Source organism: Notolepis coatsorum (genome assembly GCF_963971535.1).
Source record: "Notolepis coatsorum genome assembly, chromosome: 8".
Classification (NCBI taxonomy): domain Eukaryota; kingdom Metazoa; phylum Chordata; class Actinopteri; order Aulopiformes; family Paralepididae; genus Notolepis; species Notolepis coatsorum.
The window spans coordinates 152,754,435-152,776,266 of NC_140172.1; positions in this window are offsets into that span (position 1 = coordinate 152,754,435).

Consider the following 21,832-nt stretch of genomic DNA (forward strand, 5'->3'; position numbering starts at 1 on the left):
GCCCAAACTCATTGTCGAGCAATTAGGTGAGGTAAAGTACGCAAGAGTTTTGTGGGATGGTAATCTGGCCGTAGGGTGTGGTAGTGAGGAGCAGGTGGAGAGGGCTAGGAAGATGAGGAGCATTGGTGGGGTGGGTATAAGTAAGGTAGCGAGAGTAGGGGAGAAGAGGGAGGGGGGATGTAAGGGGGTGATAGCTGTGTAGTTTGACATAGGGGTGGACGGTATAAACGGTATACGGTATAAACGGTATGAATTTGCGCTATGGTATGGATTTTGACTATACCTTGTAACCAGTAGAGCAGCTCTAAAATAGCAATGACGTCAGCCAGGGCGCGACTATTTCACTCGTATTTGCCCCTAAAAATAGATAGAATTAGTCATAACAGATGTGCGAACTGGAAAAAGTTATTTAGGAGCACAGAGGCTTCACGCAGTGGGCGTGTCAACGCGCAATTGTCATTTCATAATACACAGACTCTGCGTTTGAAGGCTGTGTGACAACTTCTCTCGCAAGTCGCGCAGTTTCTATGTGTAATGTAAACTCTGCGACGAGTCCAATGGTCTAACATGCTTTGCATCCTCGCCATTCTGGAATGCCCACGTCGCGCTAAAACCTTATGTAATGTTAACTGTCGATGTACTAGCCTCAGCAAGCTAACGTTAGCTGGCTCCACTATAGCAGCCTATAGTATAGAGCTCAGCAGCTGTAACAGAATAACAGTGTTTTACCCCTTCAGAAGCATTTATATAGACATTTTAAGATAAGTTAATATACCGTGATATATACCGTTACCGTCTATGCTTCAAATTATACCGTGATATACATTTTAGACCATACCGTCCAGCCCTAGTTTGACACCAAAATTAATCTTCTATGTTCAACATTCTAACAACAAACCCTAACCCAATGTTCGACACATTTGTACCACATGCACAAACCTGCTTGATTATTGCCCCAAATAGCATGCAAGTTGGACGAAGTGGGTATGTCTGGAAAGAAGAGGCTTGTGGGTACCTATAAAACCAATGTTCACTCTGATATATTCATGCGAACAGCCAAGGGACCTTTTGGAAGATGAGCATGGCAGTTTTTTCTAGGCGAAAATTTTACATCATTTTGAATCATTGCCTATTAAAACCCCCTTCCCAACAGTTGGGCTTAATGGTACCAATGGAAAGCTTAGCTTCTCTAGTTTACAGGGATACCAATACCTTTGTGTTCGCTCAAATATTGAGCGCGCTATGGACCAAGATATTTATTAATGGGCAGAACCTTGATTTTACATGGCAGCCATCTTGAAATCCATCATGATGATGTGGCCCCTACCCCAAAATGAAAGCTATGGTGATGGGGAACACGTGGAAAAAAATTGGTGCTTTTGTCCGGCGCTTTTGTTAATGCTATTAGGTAAGAACTTTCTAGAACGTAAAACATTCTAGAACCAGCGTATGATGTCATGATAGAAGGGTCAAGTTTCAAGTTTCAAGTTTCTTTAATAGTTGTCATACAGAAGTACAGAATACTTTTATACAAAATGCTTCTTACTGTTACGCTCCAGAGACTGTGCTAGACAAGATAAGTATCAATAACATAGTATAGCATGTAAATTAGAAGTAGAAAATGAGGTCACAGTGTTCAGTATAGACATATGTACAATGTTCGATGCAGAATAGACGTAACTGAGTTACCATATAATATACAATACTATGCAGTGTACTAATATACAATACTATATAGTGCAAAGCAGAAATGGGATGAGGTACAATTTCGGTACAATTTACAGTAAGGTGTACGAGTTGTAGTGCAATCCTTTATCAATAAATATAAAGTGTGGGGAGTGGGTGCTACAGTGTGTTTGTTTAAAGTGAGTGTGTGCTATAAAGTGTGGGGAGTGGGTGCTACAGTGTGTTTGTTTAAAGTGATTGTGTGCGTGTGGATGTGTGTGCTATGTGCGTTTGATGGTTGTTGTGTAGTGTTCATTGTTCATTGAGCAGCCTGATGGCCTGGGGATAGAAGCTTCTTCTGAGTCTTTCTGTGCTCGCCTTGAGACTCCGGTATCGCTTGCCTGACCGCAGCAGTTCAAAGAGGCAGTTGTTCGGGTGACTGGAGTCCTTAATGATTCTCTTAGCCTTGCCCCTGCACCGCTTGTTGTAAATGTTCTGGAGGGTGGGGAGCCCCCCTCCAATTGTGCGTTCGGCTGAACACGTCACTCTTTGTAGTCTGCTTCGGTCTTGTGCAGTGCTATTCCCAAACCAGGAGGTGATGTTGCCAGTCAGGATGCTCTCTATTGTACATGAGTAGAAGTTCTTAAGGATCTTCTGACTGACTTGGAACTTCCTTAGGCGCCTGAGGAAGTAGAGGCGTTGTCGTGCCTTCTTCACAACACTGTCAATGTGTGTGGTCCATGTCAAGTCCTCGGATATGTAGGCTCCGAGGTACTTAAAGCTGTTCACTCTCTCAACCGGTGCCCCGTCGATGCTGAGGGGGCTGTAGTCCTTGACCCCCGACCTCCTGAAGTCCACAATCATCTCCTTTGTTTTGCTGACGTTCAGGGAGAGGCTGTTTTCCTGGCACCATCCCGCCAGGACCTTGACCTCATCCAGGTAGGCCCTCTCGTCGTTTGCAGAGATCAGGCCCACCACCACTGTGTCGTCAGCAAATTTGATGATTGTGTTGCTACTCCGCTGAGCCACACAGTCGTGTGTGTACAGGGAGTAGAGGAGGGGACTCAGAACACAGCCCTGGGGGGCCCCTATGTTGAGGGTGATGGATGAGGAGGTGCAGTTGCCTGCTCTCACCACCTGGGGTCTGCCCGTCAGGAAGTCCAAGACCCACTGGCAGAGGTCATAGTTCAAGCCCAGGTCCCTGGAGGAGGACTATGGTATTGAATGCCGAGCTGTAGTCGATGAATAGCATTCTCACATAGTTCCCCTTCCTCTTGTCCAGGTGTGATGCTGCTGTGTGCAGCACATGGGCTATGGCGTCCTCCGTGGACCTGTTGGGGCGGTATGCAAATTGCAGGGGGTCCATGTTGATGGGGAGGGAGGAGCAGATGTAGCCCTTTACTAGCTTCTCAAAGCACTTCATGGCTATGGAGGTGAGAGCTACAGGGCGGTAGTCGTTGAGGCAAGCAGGCTTGGATTTCTTGGGTACAGGGATAATAGTGGACTTCTTCAGGCAGGTGGGGATGACAGCCTGTTCTAAGGACAGGTTAAATATGTCAGTGAATACCGGGGCCAGTTGGTCGGCACAGACTTTTAGGACGCGGCCGGGGATGCCGTCCGGTCCTGCTGCCTTCCTGATATTCACTTTTTTAAAGGTCCGCCTCACCTCATGCTCTGTTACCCTGAACACTGAGTCTCCATCAGCAGCAGACCCCCCCCCCCATTGCCGTGGCTTGTGGGCTGGTGTTGTTATTACCAGCATCAAACCTTGCATAGAAGGTATTGAGGTAATTTGCTAAGGAGATGTCACTGTTCAGTTTGAGGGAGGTGCCTTTGTAGTCTGTCATCGTTTTGAGCCCCTGCCACATAGCTCTGGAGTCGGCCTGTTTCCTTACGTTGTATCGCGCCACCTTGTGGTCATTCATGTTGCCTGCCACCAGGCCGTCGTTGTATGCTTTGGTGCGCGCTTTCAGAGCTTCACGGACGGATTTGTCTACCCAGGGTTTTTGATTTGGGTAAACTTTAATTGTGATAGTGGGGATTGTTTCTTCCACCAAAGTACGAACAAAGTCCAGCACTGTCTCCGTGTAGACATTAATGTTATCTGTGTCGCGGAACACACCCCAGTCTGTGCACTCAAACGCAGCTTGGAGCGTCTCCTCTGACGTCACATCCCATTTCTGCACCTCTCGCGAGACTACAGGTGTGCTCTTGATTTTTTGTTTGTACTTTGGAGAAAGAAAGATGGCCGCATGATCAGACTTCCCAAAGCCACTAGCAGAATGAGCCTTGTATCCACCCTTGAATTGCGTGTAACAGTGGTCTAAAATGTTACCGCCTCTGGTGTTACAAGTCACATGCTGATAGAAGTCAGGCAAAACCTTTCTCAGATTGGCGCTATTGAAATCACCCACTACTACAATGGCGGCGTTAACGTTCGCTGCTTGGAGTTTGTTTACCTCATCGTGAAGTCTGGAGAGCGCGGCACTATCGCTGGCTTGCGGTGGAATATACACTCCTACAAGGATGATCGCCGTTAACTCCCTCGGAAGGAAGAAAGGACGACACTTGATGGTTATATATTCCAGGTTGGGGCAGCAGTGGTTCGATAATTCCTTCACGTTGGCTGGATCGCTCCAATTGTTGTTCACCATGAAGGCGATCCCACCTCCGCGCTATTTGCCGGATTCAGCTGTTCTATCCTTGCGGTGAATGAAGAAGTGATCGGCCGGTTGGATGGCGTGGTCCGGGGTTTCTGGCGACAGCCACGTTTCAATGAAGCAGAGAACATTACAATCTCTAACGTCTCTCTGGAATTTAATCCTTGCTCGGATGTCGTCTAATTTATTGTCAATCGATTGTACATTGGCTAGCAATATACTGGGTAGTGGCGTTCGGTGTCGTCTGGTTCTCAGTCTGTTACGGATCCCAGCTCTCTTCCCACGCCGTCTGATGGTTCCTTTGTTCCTGGGGTCGAGACCTGGTCCTGATGTCCTCAGGATCTCCACAGGCCATTGCTGCGGTTCAGAAAGCTGATCCAGGGAGTAATCTAGTCTGTAAGTTTCCCGTAATCCGATGTCTATAAGTGACTGACGGTCATACACATTAAATGCACCTACTGTTGGTACAGACAAAACTCTTAAAACTATAAATATTAGCAACAGTAAGCACAGTCTCGACGGAGCGCACAGACAGGCGGCCGGACGTAGCGGTCTGGAACCTTTGTGATGTCACCGTATGATGTCATAATAGAACGTTCCGGAACATCTTGGATTCCTATAAAAACAGGCGAGTCCAACAGCCATCCCTCTCTTCTCCTCGACATCCGAACGGGACTAACCAACAGACTGAAACCTGCAAGTCTCAACCAGCATCCCGGAGCAGTCCAGACCACCCATCACCACGTGTGCCCACACGGGACGAGGTGGTGTGCCGGACCGATACCCGATGGCGAGCCAACCCCGGAACATTTGATATAACTCAAGGCTAATGCCAGCCTGATGTGAATACCCCTGATGCTCAACTCTTGTTACACCAACAGTCGGGTAGGCTTGAACTGAACGAGACTACAAGGACTTCCAAGGGCGTCGACCCCGTTCACCTTGTGTTATTTTGATATTGTATTTTGTATTTGATTTGATTTAACTTGATATATGGGTACGGATATTCTCCTATAAGAAGGGGGAATTAAAGGATACATGCTTAATCACAGTATGATGTCATAATAGAACATTCTAGAACATAGAACCTTTACTTCTAGACAAGGCCAGATTAAGACTTCAGAGGCCCCTTTGCCAGATTCTTGTGGAGGCCCCCCCACACACACGTGCACGCACGCACAGTGGCGTTTTTATATGTCACTTTAAAAAATATATAGAATACCGTAATTCCTCTAATAGTAACCCCGGCTTGTATTTGTTTCAACTGTAGTGGATACCAGGCTTGTATTAGGAGGAGGCATGTATAAGAGAGAGGCCTATATTTCTAATTTTCGTATCTCTTTTATTTTTTTTACTGAATGAATGAATGAAAACTTTATTTACAGTACGGCTCAATACACACAATTGTTAAGGCAGGGGATGCAGACCTGAGAAAGACGTTTGTCTTGTTTACATCAGGGTCCCCCATTTTCAATTCATATAGACATTTATGACATACACAACATACATGACATTTATGGCATAGGGACATATAGGTATTTAGTGCTAGTACCACTCTTTCGAGGTTGGTTATGGTTAGAGTTTGTCTTAGAGCGTGACGGGCTGCCGGCAAGTTCTTTCGATGGTTAAGCTTAGGCACTCTTTCGAAGTTGGTTAAGGTTAGAGTTTGTCTTAGAGCATGGCGATAGAACGCCAGGTAGTTTGCAGGCTGTTTGACGAGGAAATGGGCAAAGGCGCAGCTCGTCACGCGATTGGGCAAACATGTCAGTGGCCAATCAGAGAGCGTCAGTCAGTGCCAATCATTCAGTGTCACAGTATCGATCTCCAAAATAAGAAAAAAAAAATAAAATAAAATGTGGGGCCTCTAGTGACGAGGGGCCTCCAAAAATGTTTAAAATAAAAGTAAAAAAAAAATAAACAAATATTTGGGGCCTCTAGTGACGAGGGGCCTCCAAAAGAAAATAAAATAAAAGTAAAAAAAAAAATAATAATAATTTGGGGCCTCTAGTGACGAGGGGCCTCCAAAAGGACTCGAGTGACGAGGGGCCTCCAAAAGAAAAGAAAAGAAAAGTAAAAAAAATAAACAAATATTTGGGGCCTCTTGTGACGAGGGGCCTCCAAAAGGCCTCTAGTGACGAGTGGCCTCAAAAAATAAAAAATTTAAGTTAAAAAAAAAAGAAAAAAAATTAGGGCCTCTAGTGACGAGGGGTCCCCAAGAAAATAAAAAATAAAAAATAAAAAATAAAAAATAAAAAATAAAAAATAAAAAATAAAAAATAAAAAATAAAAAATAAAAAATAAAAAATAAATTTGAATTTTTTATTTTTTTTTGAGGCCCCTCATCACTCGAGGCCCACGGGCCGCGGCCCGGTCGGCCCGGTCGTTAATCCGGCCCTGCTTCTAGAACGTTTGTGGTGATGTCATACTAGGACATTCTAGAACATAGAACCTTCTAGAACGTTTGTGGTGATGTCATAATAGAACATTCTAGATAACATATTGATTATAGCTGAATCACTGATGGTTCTCCTGTAAAGAAAGATGGTTTAAAGGGCAAATTCACCTAATAAGGTATTTGCATTCCCTGATAAACTTATATAGAGTTACCAATGATAACCTCAGAGACGTCTGAACGAACCCCAATGTGTTGATCCAATCAACCTAGGACTTGATATCGAACTAACCCTCCCGAAAGGAGAGGTTACTGAAAGAACCTAAAAGGGATACTTCAAAGCATTACTTGTACTTTACGTCTGTATGTATTATTACTATTTAGCTAGCACGCTTTTAATTAAAACACCGGTTATTGTTATAACTCTGTCTCTGGTCTACTAATCTTTTAATTGTGCATATTACTCCTCTCCTCATTCGAACCTAGAACTGTGCCCGTGGCGAACAGCTGTTACTGTTAGTGACACAGGTGCTACATATGGTTTTGTCAATATTCCAATGTACAGTTTTGCTTGTACAGTTGTACAGTGTTCCGGTGCTCTGGTCTGCATCCCCTTAACAATTGTGTGTATTGAGTTGTACTGTATTGTACCCATTCTGCAATCTGTTAATAAAGTTTTCAATCAATCAATTCAATCAATCCACACAGTACATACAGTAACAACAGCTACCACTAGGTGGCAGTGAGATCCTGTCACACCACCTCATTGCATATCGCGCTGTCTGTCGTCCCGATTGTGTTGCCGCTCTCTGCTGAGGGGAGGTGATTCAGTTTGAAATATAGCTCCTTATTTCACTCGATTCTGCTAAATGTAACTCCTTTAAGTTTTAACTTGTAGGGGCGGCTATGTGGCGTAGTGGGCAAGGCGCTCGCCACGAATACTGGAGACGCTGGGCTCGCAGCCGTATTAGGGGGTGGGAAACTGATGGATCGGGTGTTGTGGACAGCGACTCCTACAGGTCGGTTGGTGCGCCTGCGCAGTAGAATCAGGAAGTGTCGGGGGCAGCGTGAGCCTCCCACGCGTTACTCCTCGCCACTGAGAGATCGAGCTGCGCAGGTGAAAAGATGCGACTGCTGTTACCTCAAGTACCGGAGAGGACTTGTGCTATGTATGACTTAGTCCACATTGCAGCCGGCTTGTGGGAGGCAAGAAACAGCGTTCGTTGGGATGGGAGAAAAATATAGAAAATGGAGAAAAAGTGGATAAAAAAAAAAAAAGTTTTAACTTGTAATACATAATGCTTAACATTCGTTTTATTACATGGTTTTATGACATTTGTGCTCATTTGACCACTAGTTCTAGTTTTATAGGTAGGTTAAATGTCTGCAGATTCCATTCTCTGTTCTCTGAGTTATTATTATTATTCTGGTGAAAAAACGAATGAATTGTTTAATTTTGTACATGTAGGTATGAGTTATTATGGTGAACAAACGAATTAATTGTTTAATTTTGTACATGTAGGTAATAATTATGCAAGATGTGCAGCGACCAGAAGACTCCAGCGGTGTTGTTTTATGTGTCTTCTGCAGGTATGTGGCTCCATGCATATTGTATGTTTATCAATGTAAATTAATTTACCTGCTAACTCTATGCACTGTGGCATTTCCTGCTCTGTTCAGCATGTGGCGCTAGTTTACCATTTCTGTTTTAAGTAATGTTTTGATTTTATTTCGGTTTAGTGTAAGAGTTTAATTGTATAAAGCTCACAGGCAGCCATACACATGTCTAGACGCGTGCTTACGAAACCAAGCCGCATTTCTCGGAGACGCTCTCTGATTGGCACTGACTGACGCTCTCTGATTGGCCACTGACGCGTTTGCCCAATCCGTGACGAGCTGTGTCTTTGCCCATTTCCACGCCAAACAGCCTGCAAACTACCTGGCGTTCTATCGCCATGCTCTAAGACAAACTCTAACCTTAACCAACTTCGAAAGAGTGCCTAAGCTTAACCGCCGAAAGAACTTGCCGTCACGCTCTAAGACAAACTCTAACCTTAACCAACTTCGAAGAGTGCCTAAGCTTAACCAGTGTAGAAACAGGCGTCGGCCAATCAGAGAGCGTCTCCGAGAAATGCGGCTTGGTTTCGTAATCACGCTGTCTCTCTAGACTGTAGCTTATGTACTGTGTTGTAGCACACAAGCGTTTTCACGGCGCGTCATCAAACCGGAAGTCGGCCATTTTGGAGATACTGAATGTTTACAACGCAACCGAACTCGCAACTGTTCTGATTGATTGATTGATTGAAAAGTTTATTAACAGATTGCAGAATGGGTACAGTACAGTACAGCTCAATACATACAATTGTTAAGGGGATGCAGACCAGAGAAAGACTTTCGTCTTGTTTACATCAGGGTCCCCCATTTTCAATTCATCATAACATATATGACACACACGACATACAGATAGACAGTACTGCTACATCTATACATTTATGACATACCAGATATGCAAATACAGTACTGTTTGTGATACAAAAAGTGTCCAGAAAAAGAGTGTATATACATTTGACGTAGAAACTGTACATTGGAGGAGGTTGGGTAGGTGGGGTGGGTGGGGGGCTGTACATTGTCTGGTCATTGTTGCTCAAAAGGGTAAATTATTGTTGTGTTTTTGGCTGTACTAATCGGTCGGACTGGGAAAAGCATTTAGAGTACTTCAGATTGCCAAAGGCTATTACAAATCAGGGAGAAGAGTGCAAAGAATTGTCTGAGGAAAGGAGGCAAACACCCCCTCTCCTCTCCTCTCCCGTCTGAACGAACTACCAAAGTACCAATCAGCATTTTGATCCAAACATTTGTACTAGTAGAAAATTAGAATGTAAAGATCAGTTGATCTAGTAACGTTATTGAATCACCTACCTTGGCTTTCACAATACACAATTCACAATACACATGTCCCCTCCCACCCACCCACCCACTCCCTCCTAATGTACAGTTTCCTCCCCCTCGTATGTATATATTTTCTGTTAAGATCTCTGTTTAACTACTGTATATTTGCATATCTTGTATGTCACAAATGTAACAGTACTGTATACCTGTATGTCAGAAATGTCATGATATATATCTGTATGTTGCGTCATTTATGTCATTTTAATCATGGGCCGACATAGTGAACTACCTCGTTTTTTCACCATCTATGTTCTTCCTGTGCTCCAGGACAGTTCAGTCAGTATGTTCTTCCTGAGGACAGTTCAGTCAGTATGTTCTTCCTGTGCCCCAGGACAGTTCAGTCAGTATGTTCTTCCTGTGCTCCAGGACAGTTCAGTCAGTATGTTCTTCCTGTGCTCCAGGACAGTTCAGTCAGTATGTTCTTCCTGTGCTCCAGGACAGTTCAGTCAGTATGTTCTTCCTGTGCCCCAGGACAGTTCAGTCAGTATGTTCTTCCTGAGGACAGTTCGGTCAGTATGTTCTTCCTGTGCCCCAGGACAGTCCAGTCAGTATGTTCTTCCTGAGGACAGTTCAGTCAGTATGTTCTTCCTGTGCCCCAGGACAGTTCAGTCAGTATGTCAGTACATACTGAGGAAGTACATACTGACTGAACTGTCCTGAGACACAGGAAGAACATACTGACTGAACTGTCCTGGGGCACAGGAAGAACATACTGACTGAACTGTCCTGGGGCACAGGAAGAACATACTGACTGAACTGTCCTGGGGCACAGGAAGAACATACTGACTGAACTGTCCTGAGACACAGGAAGAACATACTGGCTGAACTGTCCTGGGGCACAGGAAGAACATGTGTGAATTCTTAAAATGGGTGGCTTTCCAATGGTGACAGCAATTACAACTATTCATGTTATTATTCTGCCTCCCTCCAGACCCCCCACAGCTCTCTGTCTGTGAAGAGGAGGTTCCCCCTGAACAGCAGGAGAGGAGCCCCAGTCTGAGCCAGGAGCAGCCAGAGCTCCTACAGATGAAAGAGGAACAGGTGGAACTCTGGACCGGTCCGGAGGGAGAGCAGCTTCAAGGTCTGGAGGAGGCTGATATCATCAAGTTCACATTCAACCCTGTCCCTGTGAAGAGTGAAGATGATGAAGAGAAACCTCAGTCCTCATGGTTTAACCAAACCCAGGACCCAGAGCTCCTACAGATTAAAGAGGAACAGGAGGAACTCTGGACCAGTCAGGAGGGAGAGCAGCTTCAAGGTCTGGAGGAGGCTGACATCAAGTTCACTTTCAACCCTGTCCCTGTGAAGAGTGAAGATGATGAAGAGAAACCTCAGTCCTCATGGTTTAAACAACCCCAGACTGAGGAAAACAGAGAGACAGAGCCTCTAGCCAGCACCTCAACAGAACAGATGAAAACAGAACCTGATGGAGAGGACTGTGGATTATCAGAACCAGTCAGTAATTTAGATCCAGCTGGTGATTTAGAACCAACTACAGATGGCCAGCTCATCTCTTCACACTGTTCTGGAACTGATACTGATGACAGTGATGATTGGCTGGAGACTAGTGAACCTCATCCTGGTTTAAACTCACTGACATCAAAGAAGACACAGAAAAACAAAGGACAGAGTTTGTCTAACAGCAACCAGTTCAAGAGCTCTGTGGTTGCATCCCATGAGGTGAAATTATCAAACCAAATACCATGTGAGACCTGGAGCTGTAAAGTGTGTGGGAAATGTTTTCCTAATAGGAAAGCTTTAATGCGCCATCTTAAAGTCCATCTTAGTGACTGTGGTTGGTGTAGAAAACATTTAGAACCCACAGAGAGCTTAAAACTTCACTTTCAAATTCACATGACATGTACTGTTTGTGGCAAGAAATGTACTGCCATTACACTCTTGGAAGCACATATGAGAAGCCACACTGGGGACAAGCCCTATAGTTGCACACTGTGTCCTAAAAGATTTAGTGGAAAATCTGACCTAAAAGAACATATAAGACGCCACACTGGGGAAAAGCCCTATAGTTGCACCCTGTGTCCTAAAAGATTTATTACACATGGAGACCTGAATAGTCACACGAGAAGCCATACTGGGGAAAAGCCCTATAGTTGCACCCTGTGTCCTAAAAGATTTATTACACAGGGACACCTGAATAGACACATGAGAAGCCATACTGGGGAAAAGCCCTATAGTTGCACACTGTGTCCTAAAAGATTTAGTCAAAAATATCAAATAAAAGTACACATGAGAAGCCATACTGGGGAAAAGCCCTATAGTTGCACACTGTGATCAAATATTTGGTGCAAAACGTGACTTAAAAGTACATATCAGAACTCATACTCGGGGGAAAAAACATTTAGTCTTTTGATTGATTGAATACTTTATTTTGACACAATCGTAGGACAAAAACATTTTAAAAGACAAGACAATAACAGTGTCAACAACGCTGGTCAAAAATGGATAAAACACAATAAAGCCAAGGCTTGTTTCCATTGTGGTCCATACATGGAACATAAAAAGGCACAGAAACACAAATGGACATGTACACTAGACAGGACACATCCTAAAAATGTGTATAAAAACACCTAACCTGACAACTCATACAGTTAACTAATGTTAAAAGAAAATCCGCAAACCCTTAAAAGCAACTCATGATAAAAGAAATAAAAGCCAAGTTATGATAAAAGAGATAAAAAACATTTTAAGACCAATTTAAGTTGCTGCTGAGCCATGTTTTTAGGGCGGATTTAAATCCGAGAGGGGAGTTCAGGAGTTTTATGAATGTTGGCAGGGCATTCCACATTACCGTAGCCGAGTAAAAAAATTCATCTTTCCCCATGCATGTCCTGACTCCCGGCGGGACCAGGTCCGTGGGGCTTCCTCTTGTGGCGTGTTTGTGGACATCTCCTACTTTATTAAAATAATTTACTAGGTACTTGGGGACCGTTTCTTTCAGTACTTTAAAAACCAGTAGCATTTTAAGCTGGTGTACCCTTTCTTCAACCCTAAGCCATCCCAGACTGCTAAAGTGGGCTGGCGTTAGGTGAGTTCTAAAGTGAAGGTTGTGCAGGAGTCTCACTAGTTTGTTTTGGGAGGTCTGGAGCTTTGTCTTCATTTGTTTTGATATGTTGCTGTACCATGAAGTGCAAGCATAGTCAAAGTGACATTGGATGAGGGCTCCAGCTAGGGTCCTCAGAGCGTTTCTATTTATGAACGAGGAAATTCTAAATAAAAATTTGGTTTTTTGATTGACCTTAGTAATAACTTTTTGTGCCATTTTTTCGTTAGAAAGTTTGTTATTTAAAATAAAGCCCAGGTAGGTGACCTCCTCTTTATCCTCAATAATGTTTCCACCTACTCTAATTTTAAAACCCTGGGATTTCTTTAGGTTGGCGTTTGACCCAAAGAGTATGGCCTCTGTTTTTCCCAGATGTAGAGACAATTTATTGTCACTGAGCCAAGAGCAGATATTTTTCATTTCACTGCTCAGGACACTTTCCACTTTAGACTTATCCCTGTCAGAGACCGGAGTGCCGAGTCGTCAGCAAACAGGAACAGGTTGCAATCGCATGCCGATTTCATGTCATTAATATATATTAAAAACAGTTGAGGCCCCAAAATGCTTCCTTGGGGGACCCCACATGTCACTGGAAGGGACGAGGACAAGGTGCCATTGATGTCTACCACCTGTTCTCTTCCCTCCAGGTAGGACTTGACCCATTTGGCTGACTTGCTATCAAAGCCTATCGCTCTAAATTTTTCTAGTAGGATGGAGTGGTTGACCGTGTCAAACGCCTTTTGCAGGTCCAACATTACCATCCCGCAGTAGTTCCCCTTGTCTATCTCCCGTTTTATATAATCAGTCAGGTACAGTAAACAGGTGTCAGTGGAGTGTGATTTTCTGAAACCTGATTGGAACTGGTACAGTAGTCTATGTTCAGTCAGGTAGTTGTCTATCTGCTCATATACCAGCCTCTCAATTACCTTTGATATGGAACAAAGGATAGAAACAGGGCGGTAGTTACCTGGATCCAGTTTGTTTCCTTTTTTAAATAGAGGGGTTACCCTAGCAAGCTTGAGTTCTTGCGGGATGTGACCCTGGTTGATGGAGAGGTTGGTGATATGGGCTACAATGGGAGCTATGATGGAAGCAGAGTCTCTGAGAAATCTGGTGGGAATATTGTCATGGCCTGTGGGTTTTGTTGGCTGCAGCATACTGAGCTTTTTCATAACCTCTTCAGTAGTTACTTCAGTCAATTTAAAATCATTTTCACGTACACCCAGTTCCTTATAAAAGGCCTGGATGTGCTGTATGCCATATCGGCCAGAGTGGATCGGCAGTTTGTTCACCAAAGTGGTAGCAACAGTTGTGAAGAAGGTTTTTAAACAATTTGCCACACTCAATTTGTCAGAGATGATCGTGTTATCTATTTTCAGGTTGAGATTTGTGGTTTTAGTCTTGAGTCTATTATTGTGACCCAGTGTTTTTAAAGACTTCCACAGTTTTTGAGGATTATTTTTATTTTCCTCAATTTTTTCGTTAAAATAGTTTGTTTTTTTGATCATATTGGTTACTCCATTTCTTAGTGTTTTACAGGTCTCAAAGACCTGTAATAAAGTATTCAATCAATCCTTTCCCATCTTTACTCAATGGCGCCAGCGTTATTGACCATTTTAGCGATGTTTGCGGACCCATTGTGTGTTCTGTATTATAGCTATGGAGACAATAGTATGGCTCATTTGACAGGCATTGTTTATAGTCCAAGACTGACTAACCAGTTAATTTCTACATACTTTAGTTTGTACGCTATTCCATGCACATTTTTTTTTTTTTTTTTTTTTTACAGTGCAATAAAATAGTTCTGGATTACTGTTCAACAGTTCAAAGTCGTCTTTACCTTCTCTGTTTGGTATCCACAGTTTAAAACTTGACAGTCTTCCCTCCTGTCTTATACCCACTTTGACCCTTCGAACCTCCCTCTCAGGGTGCAGTTCCCTCTCAGAGTGCAGTTCCCTCTCAGGGTGCAGTTCTAGGCCTGGTTTTAAAGCCTGACAGTCTCTTGTTTGATACCCACACAGTTTAATACCTGACAGTTTTGAACCTGTAATAAAAAGCAATAGACAGAGTAAAATAATACAGTGCAATAATAGAATAGTAGAATAGAATAGATAGTAAAAGTATGCAATAGAATGGACAGAGTAAAATAGTGCTACAGTACAATCAACATAATGAATAAAGGAAGATCCGGTCAGTTTGTTGTAGGCCTCAGTGTGCCATGTATGATTGATTGATTGATTGAACTTTCGACTTTCGTCTTGTTTACATCAGGGTCCCCCATTTTCAATTCATCATAACATATATGACATACACAACATACAGATAGACAGTAATGCTACATCTATACATTTATGACATACCAGATTTACAAATACAGTACTGTTTGTGATACAAAAAGAGTCTAAAAAAGAGAGTATATACATTTGACGTAGAAACTACATTGGAGGAGGTTGGGTAGGTGGGGGGGGGGGGGACTGTACATTGGAGGTGGGTGGGGGAAACTACAAGCAAAACTGTACATTGGAATATCGACTAAACCTTACTTGGTCCCAAGAAGAGGGTCTTGTGTATTATTGGGTTAGGACATTTACTGTACATTGGAAGGGGTTGGGTTTAGACATTTACAGGGGCCAGTTTCCAACTGCAGTCTCCCGTAGGTGCTCTTTGAAAGTGGGTAGTGATTCACATTCCTTTACAGCTGTGGGTAGGGCGTTCCACATTGATGGAGATGCTTCCAGCTGCAGCACGTCAGACCGCAGCGCTTACAAGCCCTGCGCTTACAAGCCCCGCACATAGCGACCCCTCGCTTCCATTGGCTGATTTTGGTCACGTGATTTGGGTCCCACCCAATGGCTGAGGTCCCCCGCGCTTAGATACCCCTCGCTTCCATTGGCTGATTTGGGTCACGTGATTTGGGGACCCAATGGCTGAGGTCCTCCGGCCGCTCGCTTCCATTGGCTGATTTGGGTCACGTGATTTGTGCAACCAAAACATTACGTGAAACTAAGTGAAGAAGAACACTAACAGATATAAAGTTTTTTTTGTATTTTATTTTTTTATTATTTTTTAAACAAACATATAAACAAACATGACAACACACGATAAGATATACAAGCATTAATTGTCAGGGCACATCCAATGCGATCACATTTTAGTTAGTTGTCTTATATAAGATATACCCCTAATACCTGTTATCTAAAAAACCTACACACATATGCTCCAGCTCGAACCCCCCCCTCCCGGACCCCACCTTGAGAAGTACCTCCACTATCCCTCGCACCTAACCAGACACTACCATTATAAGCTAGCTTTTATTCTCTCCACCACTTCTAACCACATTGACATTTTGGATTCATTGAGACCCAGAATTCTTGCTGTAGATATTTCATGGTAAATTACATCAAGATATGTAAGAAACCAAACTTTACGGCAATTTTTTTCCGGTTGAAACCAGCGTGATGCGATCAGCTTTTTAGCTACTGTGATACCCGATAAAACCAATCTCTTTAGCTGTGGATTCACTGCAAACTCAAAAACATCATTCAATAGTAATACCGAGGGGTGTACAGGTATATTCCAAAATACGAGTTTTGATATTTGTTGGGTCACATCTTTCCAGAATGCCTTAACTGGTGAGCAGTCCCAATACATCTGCATAAATGTCCCTTCATCCCCATTTGTACATTGGGAGCATTTGGAGTCTTGTTTAAGCCCCATTCGGCACAGTCTTATAGGAGTCAAGTATGTCCTGTGAATATAGTTAAGATTGATTTGTTGATGATCCGGGTTCCTTGATGTAAGTCGGACATTTGCCCAGGCTCCTTGCCAATCAAAGTCATTTTCCAGGTCTGGTATATCCCTCCTCCAGACAGAGTCTAGTTGGAGGGTTTCATACGAGGACGTTAGTAATTGATGATAAAATTCTGAAACAAAACCTCTCGATGTCTCTCTTTCGTAGAAGAATTTGTGTTATCTGTGGTGTTCAATTGGTCTGTCTAATGGAACACCGTGAGACTTCAAACATAGCTCTAACTGTTTGTAAAAAAGCCATGTGGACTTGGTGAGATTACATTTTTTGCATATTTCTTTATCACTACAAAAACCCTGTTTGTTAAAAACATCCCCTAATGAGTGTATGCCTTGCTCTTCCCATATAGGGAATCTTATAGGTCGTTTTCCAATTAAGAGTGCATTGTTATTGAATAAGGGAGTATGATTGTGCCATTTTTGTGGGTTAGGATTTTTTTTTTGTGATTCACGCCATATCCGGATCGCATGAGTAATTATGGGGCCAAATTTTCGTTCACAGTGCTTGATTGGTAGTTTAGTGTATGCTATGTCCTTCAGTCTATGTGGGGCTACTATGTTTTCTTCAAATTTTCTCCAGGATACTAATGCTTGGGGGTCAAACCATGTTGTCAATGGACTTAATGTGTACGCCTTAAAATATAGGAAAAAATCTGGAAATGCCATGCCACCATCTGCTTTATTTCTCTGTGCGGTGGATCTTTTTATACGTGGTGGTTTGTTATTCCAAATAAATTTGTATGTGGAGGAGTGTAATCTTTTCCAGTAACCCTCTGGAGGGGGTAACGGTAGCATTGAACTGAAGAAGTTGATTCTAGGTAGTACATCCATCTTAACTATTGATATCCGTGCTTGTACTGTGTTTTTAAGTTTTGCCCATCTATCAAGGTCGTCTTTGATTTTGTTTTGGATTTTTGTGTAGTTGTGCTTCACCGTTTGTCTTATGGTGGGGAATATTTCCACTCCCAAGCATCTGAAATGTTTTACCATCGGTATCTCTCCTGGGAGGGTTGTATCTTTTTTTGCAGGGGTGTTAAGTGGAAGGAAAGCCGACTTCGGCCAATTTATCTTAAATCCCGATAAATCACAAGTCCTCAATCAACTTGAGCAGATGAGGCAATGTGGTGTTGGGGTTTTGCATGAACAATATTACATCGTCCGCATATAAACAAATTTTTTGTTGTGTGCCCTTGATTACGATTGGTTTTATGGATTGGGATTGTCTTATATATTGTGCTAAAGGCTCTAATGATAGATTGAACAGTCCGGGACTAAGAGGACAACCCTGTCTGGCTGAGCGTGATACCGGAAAGATTTTGGAGATGATTGTGCCTGTTGTAATCATGGCCGATGGGTCTTTGTATAATACTTTAATCATATCGATGAATCCTTTTCCTAACCCCATCCTTTCTAGTACTGCCCATAGATACGACCATTCCAGCCTGTCAAAGGCTTTCATAGCATCCAGGGACAGCATCGCCTTAGGTATGGTGTCCTCCTTGTCGGCATCAAGTACGTGCAGTATTCGTCTTATGTTTTCAGTGATCAGGCGGCCTCCTATGAAGCCAGTTTGGTCCGGGTGAACTAAAGACGTCATATGCTTTTGTAATCTGATGGCTAATACCTTAGAGTACAGTTTGATATCGGTTCCGAGGAGGCTTAAAGGTCTATAACTACCGCACTCGTTGGGGTCTTTGTCTTTTTTAAGGAGGACTGTTATGAGTGCAATATTGTCATTCTTATGGAAGTTCCCCTCCTTGACTGAGTATAAGATCATATTTAGTAATAAGGGGCCAATTATGTCCCAACATGAAAGGTACATTTCTGATGGGAAACTGTCTATTCCAGGAGCCTTACCACTTTGCATTGCGGTTATGGCCTTCTTGAGTTCCTCTAGTGTGATCGGTGTTTCTAACTGTTTAGCGTCATCCTCTGAAAGTTTAGGGAGAATAATTTGATTAAGAAATGTGTCCATTTTGTTTTGATCGAAGGTCGTTTCTGATTTATATAAGTCGGAGTAGAATTCTTTGAATGTATCGTTTATTTTTACAGGATCTGTTACAAGTACTTGTTGTGCTCTAATGGTAGTTATATCTGCAAATTTTGCATTAATTCTTAATCGCATGGCTAATAGGTGGCTGGGTTTGGAACCATGGGAGTACTGCTGTTGTCTTGTGCTGCGTATTTGTATTTCCGATTATTGTCTGTATATGGCATTGATCTCTATTTTTAGTACGTTAACTTGATTCTCTAGTCGAGTTGAGTTGTTGTATTTTAGAGAATTAAATAACGTTGAGTAAAGCGTTTCCAGCTCAGCCAGTTTTTGTGCATTGATTCTTGCGCATTTTGGAGGAAAAGCTATCCGTGAAATCTTTGATCTTTCCCTTTACCGACATCCATATTATTCTGGGGTCTTGCACCGAGTTTGCATTCTTCAGATATAAAGTTTATAAACAAAATGGGCGCATCTTTCAACACCCCTGCGGCGGCGTGTCCTTTGTGTAAGTCTACATATCGCGACCCGATCACATTGAAGTGCGACCATCGGTTCTGCAAGCGCTGTATTGGAGACTTGTGGAGTGACTCCACGACCAGACCGTATTATTGTCCCGAGTGGCAGTGCTTTTTTGGCTACAGTATGTCTCTCTCATTCATTAAAATTCATTAAAAGCTACTATCTATCCATGGGGCTGATTTGTTTCTGACATAAATAAGTCCAGTGCAACCTCTGGGTCATCCTCACAACATACCTCCTCCCAGTTTATACCCAACATTTCATTAATAAAACCTTCTACATTAAAACTCTTATATGACGTGAGTGAAATTTCAGGGGAGCTCCCACAGACCGTAGTACAATATATACATACATGAAACACATAACACATATAACACTGTACATAACAGAATATTTTAAATAAAGTTTTAAATAAAGTGCATCAATCAATCAATCGGTCAGGTCACGTGTACCCATTCTACAATCTGTTAATAAAGTTTTCAATCAATCAATCAGGGCCTGTGGTGGTCACGTGTACCCATTCGGCAATCTGTTAATAAAGTTTTCAATCAATCAATCAATGAATCAATCAATGAATCAATCCCGCAGTGCAACGTGACCCAAATCATACGGCAATCTGTTAATAAAGTTTTCAATCAATCAATCCCGCAGTGCAACGTGACCCAAATCAGCCAATGGAAGCGAGGGGTATCTAAGTGCGGGGGACCTCAGCCATTGGGTGGGACCCAAATCACGTGACCAAAATCAGCCAATGGAAGCGAGGGGTCGCTATGTGCAGGGCTTGTAAGCGCAGGGCTTGTAAGCGCTGCGGTCTGACGTGCTGCAGCTGCATACTATTGCATTGATGTGGCATAATTGCGAAAGGTGTTTAGTCCCTTGTTTGAGCCGAATCTGGGTTTGACATGATTTGTGGAGCTCCCTCTGGTGTTGTGATCGTGGTATTCACTGGCCTTTGGGAAGTATTTTGACATGTACATGGGTACTTTAGTCGTGTAGTGTATCTTGTAGACCAGGCCCATTACAAGTTGCTGTACTCTGTCGTCTACTCTAAGCCATTCTAGGTTGTCAAAGTGGGCAGGGGTGAGGTGGGTTCTATGAGTAAGGTCAAGCAGTAGTCTGACCAGTTTGTATCCCTGCCCTGCATGGAATGTTCCTCCTGAGCAACAGCAGAAGGATCCGCCCCTTGCTGACAAATGAAGCCACCCAACTCCTCATCCAATCAACAGTCACATCTCGCCTCCCTCAACTACTGCAATGGGGTTAAGTTAGGGGTTAAGTGTCTTGCTCAAGGACACTTCGACACGCTGCCCGGGAGAAGGGGGAATCGAACTGGGAACCTCCAGATTACCAAATGACTGCTCTACCTCCCGAGCCACTGATTAGTATTAGTGCTAATCAGATGTATGTACAGTGTTGTAGTATTAAGTATTAATATGTACAGTGATACAGGTATAAAGACACTATGGGAGTAAGTCATACTGGCCAGCAGCGTAACTAGTAAGAGATATGTACAGATATACATATAGTAACTAGTAGGGGTGTAACGGTACACAAAAACCACGGTTCGGTACGTACCTCGGTTTTGAAGTCACGGTTCGGTACGGGTTTTCGGTACATTGGGGGAAAGTTTGGCTTTCCATGTTCCACTCAGGGGTGATGTAGTGTGCAGTAACTAATTGTACTTGTAGGGCTGTCAACAAATATTCTATATTGAAATTAATAATCGACTTGTAAAGAAAAATAATAATTATTATTATTATATTAGATTGTGAAAAAAACAGCCCCCAGTGGGCAGTCGTTATTGGTTAACATACCGTTGTATTCGTTCGGTACACAGCCGTTCGGTACGGTATGGTACACACTGAAACGGTTCGGTACGGATACTAGTGTGCATTAGAGAGAGAGAGAGAGTGTTTTGGTGAATTTCCCCATCAGATACCCCTACATAGTCAAGCATACAGTAGATAGAATGGTGAACTTTGACATAAAATTATATTTTTTCTATCAATGTTCCAGGCTATTTAACTTCATTAATTATTGGAGGATAGCTTTAGACTTTAGAGCTTTAGACATTATTTCAGAAGCAATAATAATAATAATAAATAATTGTTTTCCATCTACAAGTCAAACTCAAGAATCTATGCACATACAGTGTACATCTAAAATGTATGTGGTCAAATACATTTACAGATTCGACCTTTAATCTGAGAATTCAAGCCACTCATTCATATTACACACGGTAGTATTTCAAGGCACCTGCAGATGGCGCTCTGGCACCATTGTTAAGAATGACGATTCAGACAAGATTCTGACCATATTATCAAGGTGCTGTGAAAGTGTCCCTCTGATAGGGTTTACGAACCACTGAAGAAGGAACGGAACTCATGACCCCTTGTGAAATCACTGGCAGGAACGGCCTGGAGAGGCCAACCGGTAACCAAAAGGTCGCCGGTTCGATCCCCGGCACCCACATGAGTGTGTATTCCAGCTGTGAGCTGGTGACTGAAGGGTGGCTGGTGTTATATCTACGGTAACCACCATCTGTGAAGGCGAGACTCCTTCATACACCCACGTTCTCTTATAAATGTTAATGTAGATTGTTTGAGCACGTTTGTAGGCTACATCTGGTCTATATTTCACTATTCATGTGTCACAATAATCTAGCGCTACATTCATTTCAAACGTCTTGTTTGTCAGGAGTTAATTGATGCAGGTGCTCTTGATTAGTTGATCAACCAAGCCTTGATTTAAAACCAGGCGTGCTTTTTGCATATACCTGCCTG